The sequence below is a fragment of the Leucopleurus acutus genome (assembly GCF_964270905.1).
Source record: "Leucopleurus acutus genome assembly, chromosome: 4".
NCBI lineage: Eukaryota > Metazoa > Chordata > Mammalia > Artiodactyla > Delphinidae > Leucopleurus > Leucopleurus acutus.
Window position 1 is genome coordinate 101,481,197 of NC_139146.1, and position 22,465 is coordinate 101,503,661.

Below are 22,465 nucleotides of genomic sequence, written 5' to 3' on the forward strand. Positions count from 1 at the left end.
CAAGTTTACATTCCGTGTAGTAGTGATATCTTATGATGTTTCTTTTTCTGTGTGACTTATTTCTCTTAGAATCATCATACCTGAATCCACTCATTATGCTGTCACGGGCCTGATGACATAGATTTCTTTGCTGAGTGATATTGCATTGTACGTAAGTACCACAATTTCTTTATCCATTTTTCGCTTTCTGCGATATTGAACCTGTACCGTAAACGAGGTTCTTGTAAACAGAGCCATCCCAAACTTTGGGGAGGCTGTGTCTTTTTGATTATTATTTCCCTAAGCTATACGACCATAAGTGGAAATGCCCTAGGCTCTGTTGCTTGGTTTTTTGTATGTTTCAGGAAACACCATACACTTCTCCAGAGTGGCTGTTGGCAATTTACATCCCGCCCATCAGCATAACAAGGCTCCCAGTTCTCCATGGCCTGTCCTGCCTTTCTGGATTTTACACTTTTTTCAGATGGCCCTTTTGACCAGGGGGCAGTGAGACATCATTGTAGTGCAGATTTCCTTTGCAAGCTTGCTTGGTTGGCCAAAAAGGGCGTATGCGTTTTTTCCTGAATATATTCAGGAAAAAACGCATACGCCCTTTTTGGCCAAGTGCATCATTGTGGACATTCTGCCTCTTTTCCTATGCTTTACATGCAATTCCAGTCTACCTCCTGAAATCGGTTTCCTGCAATTCTGCCCCGCTTTCAACTCCTCTTGGCAGCCTTACTTTAATATATTTTTGGAAGATGGCTGTCATTTATAACTCTGCAGGTTTGTGAATTACAGTGCCCCTGAGCTCCTTTCTTCAACTCGCTTTCTTGTGAGCTGGCCGCAACACCGCAGGATTGCTTCGGAACCTAGTGTGGTTCTGGCATGGCACGCTGAGCCTTTGGTTAATTCCTCTTCCTGGTGGGAAATGAGAGTTAAATTTGCCCGTCCGGACAACTCCACCTAGTCTCTGATTGGTTCTCCCTATTCCTGTTCATTTTCCACAGAAATTGCAAACTGGGCCAAACAGGAGGTTAAAGTCACTGACACTCCAAGTGGGGAGAGTGTTAGTAAAGCATCTGGAATGTTGCACCCGAGTACCAGGGGACGAAAACTGAGACACATTTGAACACGTTTTCCGATCACACGGTGGATCATACTCTGGGTTCCACATGCATGTTTTAGCTGAAGGAAGAATCCCTTAAACCTGGAGAGTTGAGACCCATGGAATGGGTACCATGCAATATGACTTCAAAGGGTCTGCATTTGCTCACCGAACCTCACCAATCCTATCACTGCTGCGCTTATGCCGCTGTACACACGCTTGATTCTCTTTCAGAGACATATAAATCCATAGGTTTTAAGATTCTTACTAGTCAGGTATATTCTTAGGCGTTTAATATGGGGTGTTGAGTCCACTTCGTTGAGCAAGGAGTAGCTCTTGTCTATTACATATTTGGCTTATGGAACGGTATCTGTGCTAATTTCAATCTCTGGTTTTATGAAGCACCCCAACTCACCTTTCCCCTTAAGCAAGCATAAGTTGGTTTTCTACATTTGAGGCCCTGTTCTGTTTTGTAATTCAGTTCTTGTCTGGTCAAGTTTACATTCCGTGTAGTAGTGATATCTTATGATGTTTCTTTTTCTGTGTGACTTATTTCACTTAGAATCATCGTACCTGAATCCACTCATTATGCTGCTACGGGCCTGATGACATAGATTTCATTGCTGAGTGATATTGCATTGTACGTAAGTACCACAACTTCTTTATCCATTTTTCGCTTTCTGTGATATTGAACTTGTACCGTAAACGAGGTTCTTGTAAACAGAGCCCGCCCAAACTTTGGGGTGGCTGTGTCTTTTGGATTTTAATTTCCCTAAGCTATAGGACCATAAGTGGAAGTGCCCTAGGCTCTGTTGCTTTGTTTTTTGGATGTTTCAGGAAACACCATACACTTCTCCAGAGTGGCTGTTGGCAATTTACATGCCGCCCATCAGCATAACAAGGCTCCCAGTTCTCCATGGCCTGTCCTGCCTTTCTGGATTTTACACTTTTTTCAGATAGCCCTTTTGACCAGGGGGCAGTGAGACTTCATTGTAGTGCAGATTTCCTTTGCAAGCTTGCTTGGTTGGCCAAAAAGGGCGTATGCGTTTTTTCCTGAATATATTCAGGAAAAAACGCATACGCCCTTTTTGGCCAAGTGCATCATTGTGGACATTCTGCCTCTTTTCCTATGCTTTACATGCAATTCCAGTCTACCTCCTGAAATCGGTTTCCTGCAATTCTGCCCCGCTTTCAACTCCTCTTGGCAGCCTTACTTTAATATATTTTTGGAAGATGGCTGTCATTTATAACTCTGCAGGTTTGTGAATTACAGTGCCCCTGAGCTCCTTTCTTCAACTCGCTTTCTTGTGAGCTGGCCGCAACACCGCAGGATTGCTTCGGAACCTAGTGTGGTTCTGGCATGGCACGCTGAGCCTTTGGTTAATTCCTCTTCCTGGTGGGAAATGAGAGTTAAATTTGCCCGTCCGGACACCTCCACCTAGTCTCTCATTGGTTCTCCCTATTCCTGTTCATTTTCCACAGAAATTGCAAACTGGGCCAAACAGGAGGTTAAAGTCACTGACACTCCAAGTGGGGAGAGTGTTAGTAAAGCATCTGGAATGTTGCACCCGAGTACCAGGGGACGAAAACTGAGACACATTTGAACACGTTTTCCGATCACACGGTGGATCATACTCTGGGTTCCACATGCATGTTTTAGCTGAAGGAAGAATCCCTTAAACCTGGAGAGTTGAGACCCATGGAATGGGTACCATGCAATATGACTTCAAAGGGTCTGCATTTGCTCACCGAACCTCACCAATCCTATCACTGCTGCGCTTATGCCGCTGTACACACGCTTGACTCTCTTTCGGAGACATATAAATCCATAGGTTTTAAGATTCTTACTAGTCAGGTATATTCTTAGGCGTTTAATATGGGGTGTTGAGTCCACTTCGTTGAGCAAGGAGTAGCTCTTGTCTATTACATATTTGGCTTATGGAACGGTATCTGTGCTAATTTCAATCTCTGGTTTTATGAAGCACCCCAACTCACCTTTCCCCTTAAGCAAGCATAAGTTGGTTTTCTACATTTGAGGCCCTGTTCTGTTTTGTAATTCAGTTCTTTTCTGGTCAAGTTTACATTCCGTGTAGTAGTGATATCTTATGATGTTTCTTTTTCTGTGTGACTTATTTCACTTAGAATCATCGTACCTGAATCCACTCATTATGCTGCTACGGGCCTGATGACATAGATTTCATTGCTGAGTGATATTGCATTGTACGTAAGTACCACAACTTCTTTATCCATTTTTCGCTTTCTGTGATATTGAACTTGTACCGTAAACGAGGTTCTTGTAAACAGAGCCGGCCCAAACTTTGGGGTGGCTGTGTCTTTTGGATTTTAATTTCCCTAAGCTATAGGACCATAAGTGGAAGTGCCCTAGGCTCTGTTGCTTTGTTTTTTGGATGTTTCAGGAAACACCATACACTTCTCCAGAGTGGCTGTTGGCAATTTACATGCCGCCCATCAGCATAACAAGGCTCCCAGTTCTCCATGGCCTGTCCTGCCTTTCTGGATTTTACACTTTTTTCAGATAGCCCTTTTGACCAGGGGGCAGTGAGACTTCATTGTAGTGCAGATTTCCTTTGCAAGCTTGCTTGGTTGGCCAAAAAGGGCATATGCGTTTTTTCCTGAATATATTCAGGAAAAAACGCATACGCCCTTTTTGGCCAAGTGCATCATTGTCGATGTTCTGTCTCTTTTCCTATGCTTTAAATGCAAATCCAGTCTACCTCCTGAAATCGGTTTCCTGAAATTCTGCCCTGCTTTCAAGTCCTCTTCGCAGCCTTACTTCAATATATTTTTGGACGTTATCTGTCATTTATAACTCTCCAGGTTTGTGAATTACAGGGCCCCTGAGCTCCTTTCTTCAACTCGCTTTCTTGTGAGCTGGCCGCAAACCCGCAAGACTGCTTCAGGCCCTAATCTGCTTCTGGCAGGGCACGCTGAGCCTTTGGTTAATTTCTCTTCCTGGTGGGAAATGAGTGTTAAATATGCCCGTCCAGACACCTACCTCACTCTCAACCCCTTGGTGATGTGGGTCCTCTGGTTTGTGGCCACCTTTTCTGGGTTCCTCACCTTTCGATGATGTGGCCCCACTAGTGTGAGGACACTCCTGCCTGGTTCTCATCCACGTGGTTATGTGGACCCCCTGGTGAGAGTCTGTTCCTGGCTTTGTTCCTCACCCACCTGTGAGGGAGACCCTCTGCTGATAGGTCACTCCTGCATGGCTGGCACACATTGCCTTGGTGAAGTCAGCCGTGTGGTGGCAGTTGGAGCGTGCTGGGAATCTCCTCCCCCCGGTGATGAGGGCCCTCTTGCGTCAGGCCCTAACTGCTGGGCTCACCAACTTTTCTTAGGGAGCCCAGTGATGCTTTGGCACTCCTCTTAGGATCCCATCTCCATGGAGATGTGGGCCTTCTGCTCTGAGGTCCCAACGGCTGGGTTGTTCACATTTTCATGATGTGGGCTCTCTGGTGTTCACAGAGGCCTGGATCCCATAGCCTCTGTGCTCTTGGCCGCCTGCTGGGAGGTTCCAACTGCTGGATTCCTCACTTTTTTAATTTTTTGGGCCCTCTGTTGTGAGGATACTCCTGCCTGCCTCACTCCCAGCCCCTTCGTGATGTGTGTCGTCTGGTTTGAGGCCACATGTGCTGGGTTCCTCACCTTTCGATGATGTGGGACCAATGGTCTTAGGAGACTCCTGCCTGGTTCACATCCCCTTGGTGATGTGGGCCCTCTGTTGAGAGTCTGATCCTGGCTGGGTTCCTCACCCATCTGTGAGGTGGGCCGTCTGCTGTGAGGTAACTCCTGCCTGGCTTGCTCACCTCGCCTTGTGGACATGAGCCCTCTGGTGGCACTTGGAGCCTGCTGGGAGCCTCCTCTCCTGGGTGATGAGGGCCCTCTGGCGTCAGGACCTAACTGCTGGGCTCCCCACATTTTGTGATGTGCGCCCAGTGGTGCGAGGACACTCCAGCCAGGTTCACATCCCCATTGGGATGTGGGCCTTCTGCTCTGAGGTCCCAAAGCCTGGGTTGCTCACAGTTTCATGATGTGGGCTCTCTGGTATTAGTTCACTCCTGCCTGCATCCCATAGCTTCTGTGCTCTGGGCCGCCTGCTGGGAGGTTCCAACTGCTGGATTCCTCACCTTTCTTATTCTTTGGGCCCTCTGTTTTTAGGCTACTCCTGCCTGCCTCACTCCCATTCCCTTTGTGATATGTGTCCTCTGATTTGAGGCCACATGTGCTGGGTTCCTCACCTTTCGATGATGTGACCCCACTCGTGTGAGGACACTCCTGCCTGGTTCCCATCCCCTTGGTTAGGTGGGCCCTCTGGCGAGAGTCTAATCCTGGCTGGGTTCCTCAACGTTCTGTGAGGTAGGCCCTCTGCTGTGAGGTCACTCCTGCCTGGCTGGCACACGTCACCTTGGAGACGTGAGCCCTCTGGTGGCAGTTGGAGCGTGCAGGGCGCCTCCTCCTCTCGGTGATGACGGCCCTCTGGCGTCAGGCCCTAAATGGTGGGCTCCCCACATTTTCTGATGTGCGCCCAGTGGTGCGAGGACACTCCAGCCAGGTTCCCATTCCCATGGGGATGTGGTCCTTCTGCGCTGAGGTCTCAACTCCTGGGTTGCTCACAGTTTTGTGATGTGGGCCCTCTGCTGTGAGTTCACTGTGGCCTGGATCCCATAGCCTCGGTGTTCTGGGCCGCCTGCTGGAAGGTCTAAATGCTGGAATCCTCACGTTTTTTTATATTATGTGCCCTGTGTTGTGAGGCTACTCCTGCCTACCTCACTCCAAGGCCCTTGGTGATGTGGGTCCTCTGGTTTGAGGACACATGTGCTGGGTTCCTCACCTTAAGATGATGAGGCCCCACTGGTGTGAGGATAATCCTGACTGGGTCCCATCCCCTTTGTGATGTGGGCCCTCTGGTGAGAGTCTGATCCTGGCTGGGTTCCTCACCCATCTGTGAGGTGGGCCCTCTACTATCAGGTAACTCTTGCCTGGGTTGCTCACCTCGCCTTGTTGACATGAGCCCTCTGGTGGCAATTGGACCCTGCTGGGAGCCTCCTCAGCTCTGTGATGAGGGCCCTCTGACGTCAGGCCCTAACTGCTGGGCTCCCCAACTTTTCTTAGTGAGCCCAGTGTTGCTCAAGCACTCCTCTTAGGTCCCCATCCCCATGGGGATGTGGGCCTTCTGCTCTGAGGTTCCAACGGCTGGGTTGATCACAGTTTCATGATGTGGGCTCTCTGGTGTTAGTTCACTGTGGCCTGGATCCCATAGCCTCTGTGGTCTTGGCTGCCTGCTGGGAGGTTCCAACTGCTCGATTCCTCAACTTTTGTATTCTATGGGTCCTGTGTTGTGATGCTCCTCCTGCCTGCCTCACTCGCAACCCCTTCGTGATGTGGGTCTTCTGGTTTGAGGCCACATGTGCTGGGTTAGGCAACTTTCAATGATGTGGCCCCACTGGTGTGAGGACACTCCTGCCTGGTTCCCATCCCCTTGGTGATGTGGGCCTTCTGGTGACAGTCTTATCCTGGCTGGGTTCCTCAGTCTTCTGTGAGGTAGGCCCTCTGCTGTGAGGTCAATCCTGCCTGACTTGCACACATCACCTTGGCGACGTGGGCCCTCTGTTGGCACATGGAACCTGCTGGGAGCCTCCTGCCCTCGGTGATGACGGCCCTCTAGCATCAGGCTCTAACTGCTGGGCTCCCCACGTTTTCTGATGTGAGCCCAGTGATGCCAGGACACTCCTGTCAGGTTCCCATCCCCATGGGGATGTGGGCTTTCTGCTCTGAGGTCCCAATGCCTGGGTTGCTCACAGTTTCATGATGTGGGCTCTCTGGTGTTAGTTAACTCCTGCCTGCATCCCATAGCTTCTGTGCTCTCGGCCGCCTGCTGGGAGGTTCCAAATGCTGGATTCCTCACTTTTTTTATTCTTTGGGCCCTCTGTTTTTAGGCTACTCCTACCTGCCTCACTCCCATCCCCTTTGTGATGTATGTCCTCTGATATGAGGCCACATGTGCTGGGTTCCTCACCTTTCGATGATGTGGCCCCACTGGTGGGAGGACAGTCCTGACTGGTTCCCATCCCCTTGGTGTTGTGGGCCCTCTGGTGAGAGTCTCATCCTGCCTCGGTTCCTCACCCTTCTGTGAGATAGGCCCTCTGCTGTGAGGTCACTACTGCCTGGCTGGCGCATGCCACCTTGTAGACGTGGTCCCTCTGTTGGCAGTTGGAACCTGCTGGGAGTCTCCTCCCCTCAGTTATGAGGGCCCCCTGGCATCAGGCCCTAACTGCTGGGCTCCTAACATTTTCTGATATGTGCTAAGTGGTGCAAAGCCACTCCTGCCAGGTTCCCATCCCAATGGGGATGTGGGCCTTCTGTTCTGAGGTCCCAACAGCTGGGCTGCTCACAGGTTCATGATGTGGGCCCTCTGCTGTGAGTTCACTGCGGCCTGGATCCCATAGCCTCGGTGCTCTGGGCCACTTGCTGGGAGGTTCCAACTGCTGGATTCCTCAACTTTTATATTCTATGGACCCTGTGTTGTGAGGCCAGTCCTGCCAGCCTCATTCCGAACCCCTTGGTGATGTGGTTCCTCTGGTTTGAGGACACATGTGCTGGGATCCTCACCTTTCGATGATGTTGTCCCACTGGTGTGGGGACACTCCTGCCTGGTTCCCATCCCCTGGGTGATGTGGGCCCTCTGGTGAGAGTCTGATCCTGGCTGTGTTCCTCACCCTTCTGTGAGGTGGGCCCTCTGCTGTGAGGTCATTCGTGCCTGGTTGGCACACATCGCCTTGGCGACGTCAGCCCTCTGGTGGCAGTTGGAGCCTGCTGGGAGCCTCCTTCCCTTGGTGATGAGGGTCCTCTGGCGTCAGGCCCTAACTGCTGGTCGCCCAAAATTTTCTGATATGTTCTCAGTGGTGCGAGGACACTCCTACCAGAATTCCATCCCCATGGGGATGTGGGCCTCCTGCTCTGAGGTCCCAATGGCTGGGTTGCTCAGTTTCATGACATGGGCCCTGTTCTGTGAGTTCACTGTGGCCTGGATCCCATAGCCTCGGTGCTCTGGGCCGCCTGCTGGGAGGTTCCAACTGCTGGATTCCTCACTTTTTTATTCTATGTGCCCAGTGTTGTGAGGCTACTCCTGCCTGCCTCACTCCGAGGTCCTTGGTGATGTGGGTCCTCTGGTTTGAGGACACATGTGCTGAGTACCTCAGCTTTCGATGATGTGGCCCCACTGATGTGAAGACACTCCTGCCTGGTTCCCATCCCCTTGGTGATGTGGGCCCTCTGGTGAGAGTCTGATGTTGGCTGGGTTTCTCACCCTTCTGTGAGGTGGGACCTCTGCTGTGAGGTAACTCCTGCCTGGCATGCTCACGTTGCCTTGGCAATGTGAGCCCTCAGGTGGCACTTGGAGCCTGCTGGGAATCTCCTCCCCTCAGTTATGAGAGCTCTGGATAAAACACATATGCCCTTTTTTGCCAAGTGCATTATTTTCCAAGTTCTGTCTCTTTTCCTATGCTTTAAGAGCTACTCCCGTGTACGTTCTGAAATCAGTTTCCAGCAATTCTGCCCCGCATTCAAGTCCTCTTCGCAGCCTTACTTCAGTATAATTTTGGATGATAGCTGTCATTTATAACTCCGCAGGTTTCTGAATTACAGTGTCCCTGAGCTCCTTTCTTCAACTCGCTTTCTTGTGAGCTGGCCGCAACACCGCAGGATCTCCTCAGGCCCTAATCTAGTTCCAGCATGGCACACGGAGCCTTTGGTTCATTTATCTTCCTGGTGGGAAATGAGAGTTAAATTTGCCCGTCCAGACACCTACAGATAGTCTCCCATTGCTTCTCCTTATTCCTGTTCATCTTCCGAAGAAATTGCAAACTGGGCCAAACAGGAGGTTAAAGGCACTGACTCTCCAAGTGGGGAGAGTGTTAGTAAAGCGTCTGGAATGTTGCACCCGAGTACCAGGGGACGAAAACTGAGACACATTTGAACACGTTTCCCGATCACACGGTGGATCATACTCTGGGTTCCACATGCATGTTTTAGCTGAAGGAAGAATCCCTTAAACCTGGAGAGTTGAGACCCATGGAATGGGTACCATGCAATATGACTTCAAAGAGTCTACATTTGCTAACCGAACCTCACCAATCCTATCACTGCTGCGTTTATGACACTGTACACACGCTTGATTCTCTTTCGGAGACATATAAATCCATAGGTTTTAAGATTCTTACTAGTCAGGTATATTCTTAGGCGTTTAATATGGGGTGTTGAGTCCACTTCGTTGAGCAAGGAGTAGCTCTTGTCTATTACATATTTGGCTTATGGAACAGTATCTGTGCTAATTTCAATCTCTGATTTTATGCCGCACCCCAACTCACCTTTCCCCTGAAGCAAGCATAAGTTGGTTTTCTACATTTGACACCCTGTTCTGTTTTGTAATTCAGTTCCTGTGTAGCCAAGTTTACATTCCGTGTAGTAGTGATATCTTATGATGTTTCTTTTTCTGTGTGACTTATTTCTCTTAGAATCATCATACCTGAATCCACTCATTATGCTGTCACGGGCCTGATGACATAGATTTCTTTGCTGAGTGATATTGCATTGTACGTAAGTACCACAATTTCTTTATCCATTTTTCGCTTTCTGCGATATTGAACCTGTACCGTAAACGAGGTTCTTGTAAACAGAGCCATCCCAAACTTTGGGGAGGCTGTGTCTTTTTGATTATTATTTCCCTAAGCTATACGACCATAAGTGGAAATGCCCTAGGCTCTGTTGCTTGGTTTTTTGGATGTTTCAGGAAACACCATACACTTCTCCAGAGTGGCTGTTGGCAATTTACATCCCGCCCATCAGCATAACAAGGCTCCCATTTCTCCATGGCCTGTTCTGCCTTTCTGGATTTTACACTTTTTTCAGATGGCCCTTTTGACCGGGGGGCAGTGAGACTTCATTGTAGTGCAGATTTCCTTTGCAAGCTTGCTTGGTTGGCCAAAAAGGGCGTATGCGTTTTTTCCTGAATATATTCAGGAAAAAACGCATACGCCCTTTTTGGCCAAGTGCATCATTGTGGACGTTCTGCCTCTTTTCCTATGCTTTACATGTAATTCCAGTGTACCTCCTGAAATCGGTTTCCTGCAATTCTGCCCCGCTTTCAAGTACTATTGGCCGCCTTACTTCAATATATTTTTGAAAGATAGCTGTCATTTATAACTCTGCAGGTTTGTGAATTACAGTGCCCCTGAGCTCCTTTCTTCAACTCGCTTTCTTGTGAGCTGGCCGCAACACCGCAGGATTGCTTCAGGCCCTAGTTTGGTTCCGGCACGGCATGCTGAGCCTTTGGTTAATTCCTCTTCCTGGTGGGAAATGAGAGTTAAATTTGCCCGTCCAGACACCTCCACCTAGTCTCTCATTGGTTCTCCCTATTCCTGTTCATTTTCCACAGAAATTGCAAACTGGGCCAAACAGGAGGTTAAAGGCACTGATCTCCAAGTGGGGAGAGTGTTAGTAAAGCGTCTGGAATGTTGCACCCGAGTACCAGGGGACGAAAACTGAGACACATTTGAACACGTTTCCCGATCACACGGTGGATCATACTCTGGGTTCCACATGAATGTTTTAGCTGAAGGAAGAATCCCTTAAACATGGAGAGTTGAGACCCATGGAATGGGTACCATGCAATATGACTTCAAAGGGTCTGCATTTGCTCACCGAACCTCACCAATCCTATCACTGCTGCGTTTATGCCGCTGTACACACGCTTGATTCTCTTTCGGAGACATATAAATCCATAGGTTTTAAGATTCTTACTAGTCAGGTATATTGTTAGGCATTTAATATGGGGTGTTGAGTCCACTTCGTTGAGCAAGGAGTAGCTCTTGTCTATTACATATTTGGCTTATGGAACGGTATCTGTGCTAATTTCAATCTCTGGTTTTATGCAGCACCCCAACTCACCTTTCCCCTTAAGCAATCATAAGTTGGTTTTCTACATTTGACACCCTGTTCTGTTTTGTAATTCAGTTCATGTGTAGCCAAGTTTACATTCCGTGTAGTAGTGATATCTTATGATGTTTCTTTTTCTGTGTGACTTATTTCACTTAGAATCATCGTACCTGAATCCACTCATTATGCTGCTACGGGCCTGATGACATAGATTTCATTGCTGAGTGATATTGCATTGTACGTAAGTACCACAACTTCTTTATCCATTTTTCGCTTTCTGTGATATTGAACTTGTACCGTAAACGAGGTTCTTGTAAACAGAGCCGGCCCAAACTTTGGGGTGGCTGTGTCTTTTGGATTTCAATTTCCCTAAGCTATAGGACCATAAGTGGAAGTGCCCTAGGCTCTGTTGCTTTGTTTTTTGGATGTTTCAGGAAACACCATACACTTCTCCAGAGTGGCTGCTGGCAATTTACATCCCGCCCATCAGCATAACAAGGCTCCCAGTCCTCCATGGCCTGTCCTGCCTTTCTGGATTTTACACTTTTTTCAGATGGCCCTTTTGACCGGGGGGCAGTGAGACTTCATTGTAGTGCAGATTTCCTTTGCAAGCTTGCTTGGTTGGCCAAAAAGGGCGTATGCGTTTTTTCCTGAATATATTCAGGAAAAAACGCATACGCCCTTTTTAGCCAAGTGCATCATTGTCGATGTTCTGTCTCTTTTCCTATGCTTTAAATGCAAATCCAGTCTACCTCCTGAAATCGGTTTCCTGAAATTCTGCCCTGCTTTCAAGTCCTCTTCGCAGCCTTACTTCAATATATTTTTGGACGTTATCTGTCATTTATAACTCTCCAGGTTTGTGAATTACAGGGCCCCTGAGCTCCTTTCTTCAACTCGCTTTCTTGTGAGCTGGCCGCAAACCCGCAAGACTGCTTCAGGCCCTAATCTGCTTCTGGCAGGGCACGCTGAGCCTTTGGTTAATTTCTCTTCCTGGTGGGAAATGAGTGTTAAATATGCCCGTCCAGACACCTACCTCACTCTCAACCCCTTGGTGATGTGGGTCCTCTGGTTTGTGGCCACCTTTTCTGGGTTCCTCACCTTTCGATGATGTGGCCCCACTAGTGTGAGGACACTCCTGCCTGGTTCTCATCCACGTGGTTATGTGGACCCCCTGGTGAGAGTCTGTTCCTGGCTTTGTTCCTCACCCACCTGTGAGGGAGACCCTCTGCTGATAGGTCACTCCTGCATGGCTGGCACACATTGCCTTGGTGAAGTCAGCCGTGTGGTGGCAGTTGGAGCGTGCTGGGAATCTCCTCCCCCCGGTGATGAGGGCCCTCTTGCGTCAGGCCCTAACTGCTGGGCTCACCAACTTTTCTTAGGGAGCCCAGTGATGCTTTGGCACTCCTCTTAGGATCCCATCTCCATGGAGATGTGGGCCTTCTGCTCTGAGGTCCCAACGGCTGGGTTGTTCACATTTTCATGATGTGGGCTCTCTGGTGTTCACAGAGGCCTGGATCCCATAGCCTCTGTGCTCTTGGCCGCCTGCTGGGAGGTTCCAACTGCTGGATTCCTCACTTTTTTAATTTTTTGGGCCCTCTGTTGTGAGGATCCTCCTGCCTGCCTCACTCCCAGCCCCTTCGTGATGTGTGTCGTCTGGTTTGAGGCCACATGTGCTGGGTTCCTCACCTTTCGATGATGTGATACCAATGGTCTTAGGAGACTCCTGCCTGGTTCACATCCCCTTGGTGATGTGGGCCCTCTGTTGAGAGTCTGATCCTGGCTGGGTTCCTCACCCATCTGTGAGGTGGGCCGTCTGCTGTGAGGTCACTCCTGCCTGGCTTGCTCACCTCGCCTTGTGGACATGAGCCCTCTGGTGGCACTTGGAGCCTGCTGGGAGCCTCCTCTCCTGGGTGATGAGGGCCCTCTGGCGTCAGGCCCTAACTGCTGGGCTCCCCACATTTTGTGATGTGCGCCCAGTGGTGCGAGGACACTCCAGCCAGGTTCACATCCCCATTGGGATGTGGGCCTTCTGCTCTGAGGTCCCAAAGCCTGGGTTGCTCACAGTTTCATGATGTGGGCTCTCTGGTATTAGTTCACTCCTGCCTGCATCCCATAGCTTCTGTGCTCTGGGCCGCCTGCTGGGAGGTTCCAACTGCTGGATTCCTCACCTTTCTTATTCTTTGGGCCCTCTGTTTTTAGGCTACTCCTGCCTGCCTCACTCCCATTCCCTTTGTGATATGTGTCCTCTGATTTGAGGCCACATGTGCTGGGTTCTGCACCTTTCGATGATGTGACCCCACTGGAGGGAAGACAGTCCTGACTGGTTCCCATCCCCTTGCTGATGTGGGCCCTCAGGTGAGAGTCTGATCCTGGCTGGGTTCCTCACCCTTCTGTGAGGTGGGCCCTCTGCTGTGAGGTCAGTCATGCCTGTCTGGCACACGTCACCTTGGCGACGTGGGCCCTCTGGTGGCAGTTGGAGTGTGCTGGGATCCTCCTCCCCTCGGTGATGAGGGCCCTCTTGCCTTAGGCCATAACTGCTGGGCTCCCCACATTTTCTGATGTGCGCCAAGTGAGTGAGGACACTCTTGCCAGGTTCCCATCCCCATGGCGATATGGGCCTTCTGCTCTGAGGTCAAAACGGCTGGCTTGCTCACAGTACCAAGATGTGGGCCCTCTGCTGTGAGTTCACTCCGGCAAGGATCCCTTATCATCGGTGCTCTGAGCCGCCTGCTGGGAGGTTCCAACTGCTGGATTCCTCAACTTTTTTATTCTATGTGCCCTCTGTTGTGAGGCTCCTCCTGCCTGCCTCACTGCCAGCCCCTTGGTGATGACTGTCCTATGGCTTGAGGCCACATGTGCTGCGTTCCTCACCTTTCAATGATGTGACCCCACTCGTGTGAGGACACTCCTGCCTGGTTCCCATCCCCTTGGTGAGGTGGGCCCTCTGGCGAGAGTCTAATCCTGGCTGGGTTCCTCAACGTTCTGTGAGGTAGGCCCTCTGCTGTGAGGTCACTCCTGCCTGGCTGGCACACGTCACCTTGGAGACGTGAGCCCTCTGGTGGCAGTTGGAGCATGCAGGGCGCCTCCTCCTCTCGGTGATGACGGCCCTCTGGCGTCAGGCCCTAAATGGTGGGCTCCCCACATTTTCTGATGTGTGCCCAGTGGTGCGAGGACACTCCAGCCAGGTTCCCATTCCCATGGGGATGTGGTCCTTCTGCGCTGAGGTCTCAACTCCTGGGTTGCTCACAGTTTTGTGATGTGGGCCCTCTGCTGTGAGTTCACTGTGGCCTGGATCCCATAGCCTCGGTGTTCTGGGCCGCCTGCTGGAAGGTCTAAATGCTGGAATCCTCACGTTTTTTATATTATGTGCCCTGTGTTGTGAGGCTACTCCTGCCTGCCTCACTCCAAGGCCCTTGGTGATGTGGGTCCTCTGGTTTGAGGACACATGTGCTGGGTTCCTCACCTTAAGATGATGAGGCCCCACTGGTGTGAGGATAATCCTGACTGGGTCCCATCCCCTTTGTGATGTGGGCCCTCTGGTGAGAGTCTGATCCTGGCTGGGTTCCTCACCCATCTGTGAGGTGGGCCCTCTACTATCAGGTAACTCTTGCCTGGGTTGCTCACCTCGCCTTGTTGACATGAGCCCTCTCGTGGCAATTGGACCCTGCTGGGAGCCTCCTCAGCTCTGTGATGAGGGCCCTCTGACGTCAGGCCCTAACTGCTGGGCTCCCCAACTTTTCTTAGTGAGCCCAGTGTTGCTCAAGCACTCCTCTTAGGTTCCCATCCCCATGGGGATGTGGGCCTTCTGCTCTGAGGTTCCAACGGCTGGGTTGATCACAATTTCATGATGTGGGCTCTCTGGTGTTAGTTCACTGTGGCCTGGATCCCATAGCCTCTGTGGTCTTGGCTGCCTGCTGGGAGGTTCCAAATGCTCGATTCCTCAACTTTTGTATTCTATGGGTCCTGTGTTGTGATGCTCCTCCTGCCTGCCTCACTCGCAACCCCTTCGTGATGTGGGTCTTCTGGTTTGAGGCCACATGTGCTGGGTTAGGCAACTTTCAATGATGTGGCCCCACTGGTGTGAGGACACTCCTGTCTGGTTCCCATCCCCTTGGTGATGTGGGCCTTCTGGTGACAGTCTTATCCTGGCTGGGTTCCTCACTCTTCTGTGAGGTAGGCCCTCTGCTGTGAGGTCAATCCTGCCTGACTTGCACACATCACCTTGGCGACGTGGGCCCTCTGTTGGCACATGGAACCTGCTGGGAGCCTCCTGCCCTCGGTGATGACGGCCCTCTAGCATCAGGCTCTAACTGCTGGGCTCCCCACGTTTTCTGATGTGAGCCCAGTGATGCCAGGACACTCCTGTCAGGTTCCCATCCCCATGGGGATGTGGGCTTTCTGCTCTGAGGTCCCAATGCCTGGGTTGCTCACAGTTTCATGATGTGGGCTCTCTGGTGTTAGTTAACTCCTGCCTGCATCCCATAGCTTCTGTGCTCTCGGCCGCCTGCTGGGAGGTTCCAAATGCTGGATTCCTCACTTTTTTTATTCTTTGGGCCCTCTGTTTTTAGGCTACTCCTACCTGCCTCACTCCCATCCCCTTTGTGATGTATGTCCTCTGATATGAGGCCACATGTGCTGGGTTCCTCACCTTTCGATGATGTGGCCCCACTGGTGGGAGGACAGTCCTGACTGGTTCCCATCCCCTTGGTGTTGTGGGCCCTCTGGTGAGAGTCTCATCCTGCCTCGGTTCCTCACCCTTCTGTGAGATAGGCCCTCTGCTGTGAGGTCACTACTGCCTGGCTGGCGCATGCCACCTTGTAGACGTGGTCCCTCTGTTGGCAGTTGGAACCTGCTGGGAGTCTCCTCCCCTCAGTTATGAGGGCCCCCTGGCATCAGGCCCTAACTGCTGGGCTCCTAACATTTTCTGATATGTGCTAAGTGGTGCAAAGCCACTCCTGCCAGGTTCCCATCCCAATGGGGATGTGGGCCTTCTGTTCTGAGGTCCCAACAGCTGGGCTGCTCACAGGTTCATGATGTGGGCCCTCTGCTGTGAGTTCACTGCGGCCTGGATCCCATAGCCTCGGTGCTCTGGGCCACTTGCTGGGAGGTTCCAACTGCTGGATTCCTCAACTTTTATATTCTATGGACCCTGTGTTGTGAGGCCAGTCCTGCCAGCCTCATTCCGAACCCCTTGGTGATGTGGTTCCTCTGGTTTGAGGACACATGTGCTGGGATCCTCACCTTTCGATGATGTTGTCCCACTGGTGTGGGGACACTCCTGCCTGGTTCCCATCCCCTTGGTGATGTGGGCCCTCTGGTGAGAGTCTGATCCTGGCTGTGTTCCTCACCCTTCTGTGAGGTGGGCCCTCTGCTGTGAGGTCATTCGTGCCTGGTTGGCACACATCGCCTTGGCGATGTCAGCCCTCTGGTGGCAGTTGGAGCCTGCTGGGAGCCTCCTTCCCTTGGTGATGAGGGTCCTCTGGCGTCAGGCCCTAACTGCTGGTCGCCCAAAATTTTCTGATACGTTCTCAGTGGTGCGAGGACACTCCTACCAGAATTCCATCCCCATGGGGATGTGGGCCTCCTGCTCTGAGGTCCCAATGGCTGGGTTGCTCAGTTTCATGACATGGGCCCTGTTCTGTGAGTTCACTGTGGCCTGGATCCCATAGCCTCGGTGCTCTGGGCCGCCTGCTGGGAGGTTCCAACTGCTGGATTCCTCACTTTTTTATTCTATGTGCCCAGTGTTGTGAGGCTACTCCTGCCTGCCTCACTCCGAGGTCCTTGGTGATGTGGGTCCTCTGGTTTGAGGACACATGTGCTGAGTACCTCAGCTTTCGATGATGTGGCCCCACTGATGTGAAGACACTCCTGCCTGGTTCCCATCCCCTTGGTGATGTGGGCCCTCTGGTGAGAGTCTGATGTTGGCTGGGTTTCTCACCCTTCTGTGAGGTGGGACCTCTGCTGTGAGGTAACTCCTGCCTGGCATGCTCACGTTGCCTTGGCAATGTGAGCCCTCAGGTGGCACTTGGAGCCTGCTGGGAATCTCCTCCCCTCAGTTATGAGAGCTCTGGATAAAACACATATGCCCTTTTTTGCCAAGTGCATTATTTTCCAAGTTCTGTCTCTTTTCCTATGCTTTAAGAGCTACTCCCGTGTACGTTCTGAAATCAGTTTCCAGCAATTCTGCCCCGCATTCAAGTCCTCTTCGCAGCCTTACTTCAGTATAATTTTGGATGATAGCTGTCATTTATAACTCCGCAGGTTTCTGAATTACAGTGTCCCTGAGCTCCTTTCTTCAACTCGCTTTCTTGTGAGCTGGCCGCAACACCGCAGGATCTCCTCAGGCCCTAATCTAGTTCCAGCATGGCACACGGAGCCTTTGGTTCATTCATCTTCCTGGTGGGAAATGAGAGTTAAATTTGCCCGTCCAGACACCTACAGATAGTCTCCCATTGCTTCTCCTTATTCCTGTTCATCATTGTGGACATTCTGCCTCTTTTCCTATGCTTTACATGCAATTCCAGTCTACCTCCTGAAATCGGTTTCCTGCAATTCTGCCCCGCTTTCAACTCCTCTTGGCAGCCTTACTTTAATATATTTTTGGAAGATGGCTGTCATTTATAACTCTGCAGGTTTGTGAATTACAGTGCCCCTGAGCTCCTTTCTTCAACTCGCTTTCTTGTGAGCTGGCCGCAACACCGCAGGATTGCTTCGGACCCTAGTGTGGTTCCGGCATGGCACGCTGAGCCTTTGGTTAATTCCTCTTCCTGGTGGGAAATGAGAGTTAAATTTGCCCGTCCGGACACCTCCACCTAGTCTCTCATTGGTTCTCCCTATTCCTGTTCATTTTCCACATAAATTGCAAACTGGGCCAAACAGGAGGTTAAAGTCACTGACACTCCAAGTGGGGAGAGTGTTAGTAAAGCATCTGGAATGTTGCACCCGAGTACCAGTGGACGAAAACTGAGACACATTTGAACACGTTTTCCGATCACACGGTGGATCATACTCTGGGTTCCACATGCATGTTTTAGCTGAAGGAAGAATCCCTTAAACCTGGAGAGTTGAGACCCATGGAATGGGTACCATGCAATATGACTTCAAAGGGTCTGCATTTGCTCACCGAACCTCACCAATCCTATCACTGCTGCACTTATGCCGCTGTACACACGCTTGATTCTCTTTCGGAGACATATAAATCCATAGGTTTTAAGATTCTTACTAGTCAGGTATATTCTTAGGCGTTTAATATGGGGTGTTGAGTCCACTTCGTTGAGCAAGGAGTAGCTCTTGTCTATTACATATTTGGCTTATGGAACGGTATCTGTGCTAATTTCAATCTCTGGTTTTATGAAGCACCCCAACTCACCTTTCCCCTTAAGCAAGCATAAGTTGGTTTTCTACATTTGAGGCCCTGTTCTGTTTTGTAATTCAGTTCTTGTCTGGCCAAGTTTACATTCCGTGTAGTAGTGATATCTTATGATGTTTCTTTTTCTGTGTGACTTATTTCACTTAGAATCATCGTACCTGAATCCACTCATTATGCTGCTACGGGCCTGATGACATAGATTTCATTGCTGAGTGATATTGCATTGTACGTAAGTACCACAACTTCTTTATCCATTTTTCGCTTTCTGTGATATTGAACTTGTACCGTAAACGAGGTTCTTGTAAACAGAGCCGGCCCAAACTTTGGGGTGGCTGTGTCTTTTGGATTTTAATTTCCCTAAGCTATAGGACCATAAGTGGAAGTGCCCTAGGCTCTGTTGCTTTGTTTTTTGGATGTTTCAGGAAACACCATACACTTCTCCAGAGTGGCTCTTGGCAATTTACATGCCGCCCATCAGCATAACAAGGCTCCCAGTTCTCCATGGCCTGTCCTGCCTTTCTGGATTTTACACTTTTTTCAGATAGCCCTTTTGACCGGGGGGGCAGTGAGACTTCATTGTAGTGCAGATTTCCTTTGCAAGCTTGCTTGGTTGGCCAAAAAGGGCGTATGCGTTTTTTCCTGAATATATTCAGGAAAAAACGCATACGCCCTTTTTGGCCAAGTGCATCATTGTCGATGTTCTGTCTCTTTTCCTATGCTTTAAATGCAAATCCAGTCTACCTCCTGAAATCGGTTTCCTGAAATTCTGCCCTGCTTTCAAGTCCTCTTCGCAGCCTTACTTCAATATATTTTTGGACGTTATCTGTCATTTATAACTCTCCAGGTTTGTGAATTACAGGGCCCCTGAGCTCCTTTCTTCAACTCGCTTTCTTGTGAGCTGGCCGCAAACCCGCAAGACTGCTTCAGGCCCTAATCTGCTTCTGGCAGGGCACGCTGAGCCTTTGGTTAATTTCTCTTCCTGGTGGGAAATGAGTGTTAAATATGCCCGTCCAGACACCTACCTCACTCTCAACCCCTTGGTGATGTGGGTCCTCTGGTTTGTGGCCACCTTTTCTGGGTTCCTCACCTTTCGATGATGTGGCCCCACTAGTGTGAGGACACTCCTGCCTGGTTCTCATCCACGTGGTTATGTGGACCCCCTGGTGAGAGTCTGTTCCTGGCTTTGTTCCTCACCCACCTGTGAGGGAGACCCTCTGCTGATAGGTCACTCCTGCATGGCTGGCACACATTGCCTTGGTGAAGTCAGCCGTGTGGTGGCAGTTGGAGCGTGCTGGGAATCTCCTCCCCCCGGTGATGAGGGCCCTCTTGCGTCAGGCCCTAACTGCTGGGCTCACCAACTTTTCTTAGGGAGCCCAGTGATGCTTTGGCACTCCTCTTAGGATCCCATCTCCATGGAGATGTGGGCCTTCTGCTCTGAGGTCCCAACGGCTGGGTTGTTCACATTTTCATGATGTGGGCTCTCTGGTGTTCACAGAGGCCTGGATCCCATAGCCTCTGTGCTCTTGGCCGCCTGCTGGGAGGTTCCAACTGCTGGATTCCTCACTTTTTTAATTTTTTGGGCCCTCTGTTGTGAGGATCCTCCTGCCTGCCTCACTCCCAGCCCCTTCGTGATGTGTGTCGTCTGGTTTGAGGCCACATGTGCTGGGTTCCTCACCTTTCGATGATGTGGGACCAATGGTCTTAGGAGACTCCTGCCTGGTTCACATCCCCTTGGTGATGTGGGCCCTCTGTTGAGAGTCTGATCCTGGCTGGGTTCCTCACCCATCTGTGAGGTGGGCCGTCTGCTGTGAGGTCACTCCTGCCTGGCTTGCTCACCTCGCCTTGTGGACATGAGCCCTCTGGTGGCACTTGGAGCCTGCTGGGAGCCTCCTCTCCTGGGTGATGAGGGCCCTCTGGCGTCAGGCCCTAACTGCTGGGCTCCCCACATTTTGTGATGTGCGCCCAGTGGTGCGAGGACACTCCAGCCAGGTTCACATCCCCATTGGGATGTGGGCCTTCTGCTCTGAGGTCCCAAAGCCTGGGTTGCTCACAGTTTCATGATGTGGGCTCTCTGGTATTAGTTCACTCCTGCCTGCATCCCATAGCTTCTGTGCTCTGGGCCGCCTGCTGGGAGGTTCCAACTGCTGGATTCCTCACCTTTCTTATTCTTTGGGCCCTCTGTTTTTAGGCTACTCCTGCCTGCCTCACTCCCATTCCCTTTGTGATATGTGTCCTCTGATTTGAGGCCACATGTGCTGGGTTCTGCACCTTTCGATGATGTGACCCCACTGGAGGGAAGACAGTCCTGACTGGTTCCCATCCCCTTGCTGATGTGGGCCCTCAGGTGAGAGTCTGATCCTGGCTGGGTTCCTCACCCTTCTGTGAGGTGGGCCCTCTGCTGTGAGGTCAGTCATGCCTGTCTGGCACACGTCACCTTGGCGACGTGGGCCCTCTGGTGGCAGTTGGAGTGTGCTGGGATCCTCCTCCCCTCGGTGATGAGGGCCCTCTTGCCTTAGGCCATAACTGCTGGGCTCCCCACATTTTCTGATGTGCGCCAAGTGAGTGAGGACACTCTTGCCAGGTTCCCATCCCCATGGCGATATGGGCCTTCTGCTCTGAGGTCAAAACGGCTGGCTTGCTCACAGTACCAAGATGTGGGCCCTCTGCTGTGAGTTCACTCCGGCAAGGATCCCTTATCATCGGTGCTCTGAGCCGCCTGCTGGGAGGTTCCAACTGCTGGATTCCTCAACTTTTTTATTCTATGTGCCCTCTGTTGTGAGGCTCCTCCTGCCTGCCTCACTGCCAGCCCCTTGGTGATGACTGTCCTATGGCTTGAGGCCACATGTGCTGCGTTCCTCCTTTCGATGATGTGACCCCACTCGTGTGAGGACACTCCTGCCTGGTTCCCATCCCCTTGGTGAGGTGGGCCCTCTGGCGAGAGTCTAATCCTGGCTGGGTTCCTCAACGTTCTGTGAGGTAGGCCCTCTGCTGTGAGGTCACTCCTGCCTGGCTGGCACACGTCACCTTGGAGACGTGAGCCCTCTGGTGGCAGTTGGAGCGTGCAGGGCGCCTCCTCCTCTCGGTGATGACGGCCCTCTGGCGTCAGGCCCTAAATGGTGGGCTCCCCACATTTTCTGATGTGCGCCCAGTGGTGCGAGGACACTCCAGCCAGGTTCCCATTCCCATGGGGATGTGGTCCTTCTGCGCTGAGGTCTCAACTCCTGGGTTGCTCACAGTTTTGTGATGTGGGCCCTCTGCTGTGAGTTCACTGTGGCCTGGATCCCATAGCCTCGGTGTTCTGGGCCGCCTGCTGGAAGGTCTAAATGCTGGAATCCTCACGTTTTTTATATTATGTGCCCTGTGTTGTGAGGCTACTCCTGCCTGCCTCACTCCAAGGCCCTTGGTGATGTGGGTCCTCTGGTTTGAGGACACATGTGCTGGGTTCCTCACCTTAAGATGATGAGGCCCCACTGGTGTGAGGATAATCCTGACTGGGTCCCATCCCCTTTGTGATGTGGGCCCTCTGGTGAGAGTCTGATCCTGGCTGGGTTCCTCACCCATCTGTGAGGTGGGCCCTCTACTATCAGGTAACTCTTGCCTGGGTTGCTCACCTCGCCTTGTTGACATGAGCCCTCTCGTGGCAATTGGACCCTGCTGGGAGCCTCCTCAGCTCTGTGATGAGGGCCCTCTGACGTCAGGCCCTAACTGCTGGGCTCCCCAACTTTTCTTAGTGAGCCCAGTGTTGCTCAAGCACTCCTCTTAGGTTCCCATCCCCATGGGGATGTGGGCCTTCTGCTCTGAGGTTCCAACGGCTGGGTTGATCACAATTTCATGATGTGGGCTCTCTGGTGTTAGTTCACTGTGGCCTGGATCCCATAGCCTCTGTGGTCTTGGCTGCCTGCTGGGAGGTTCCAAATGCTCGATTCCTCAACTTTTGTATTCTATGGGTCCTGTGTTGTGATGCTCCTCCTGCCTGCCTCACTCGCAACCCCTTCGTGATGTGGGTCTTCTGGTTTGAGGCCACATGTGCTGGGTTAGGCAACTTTCAATGA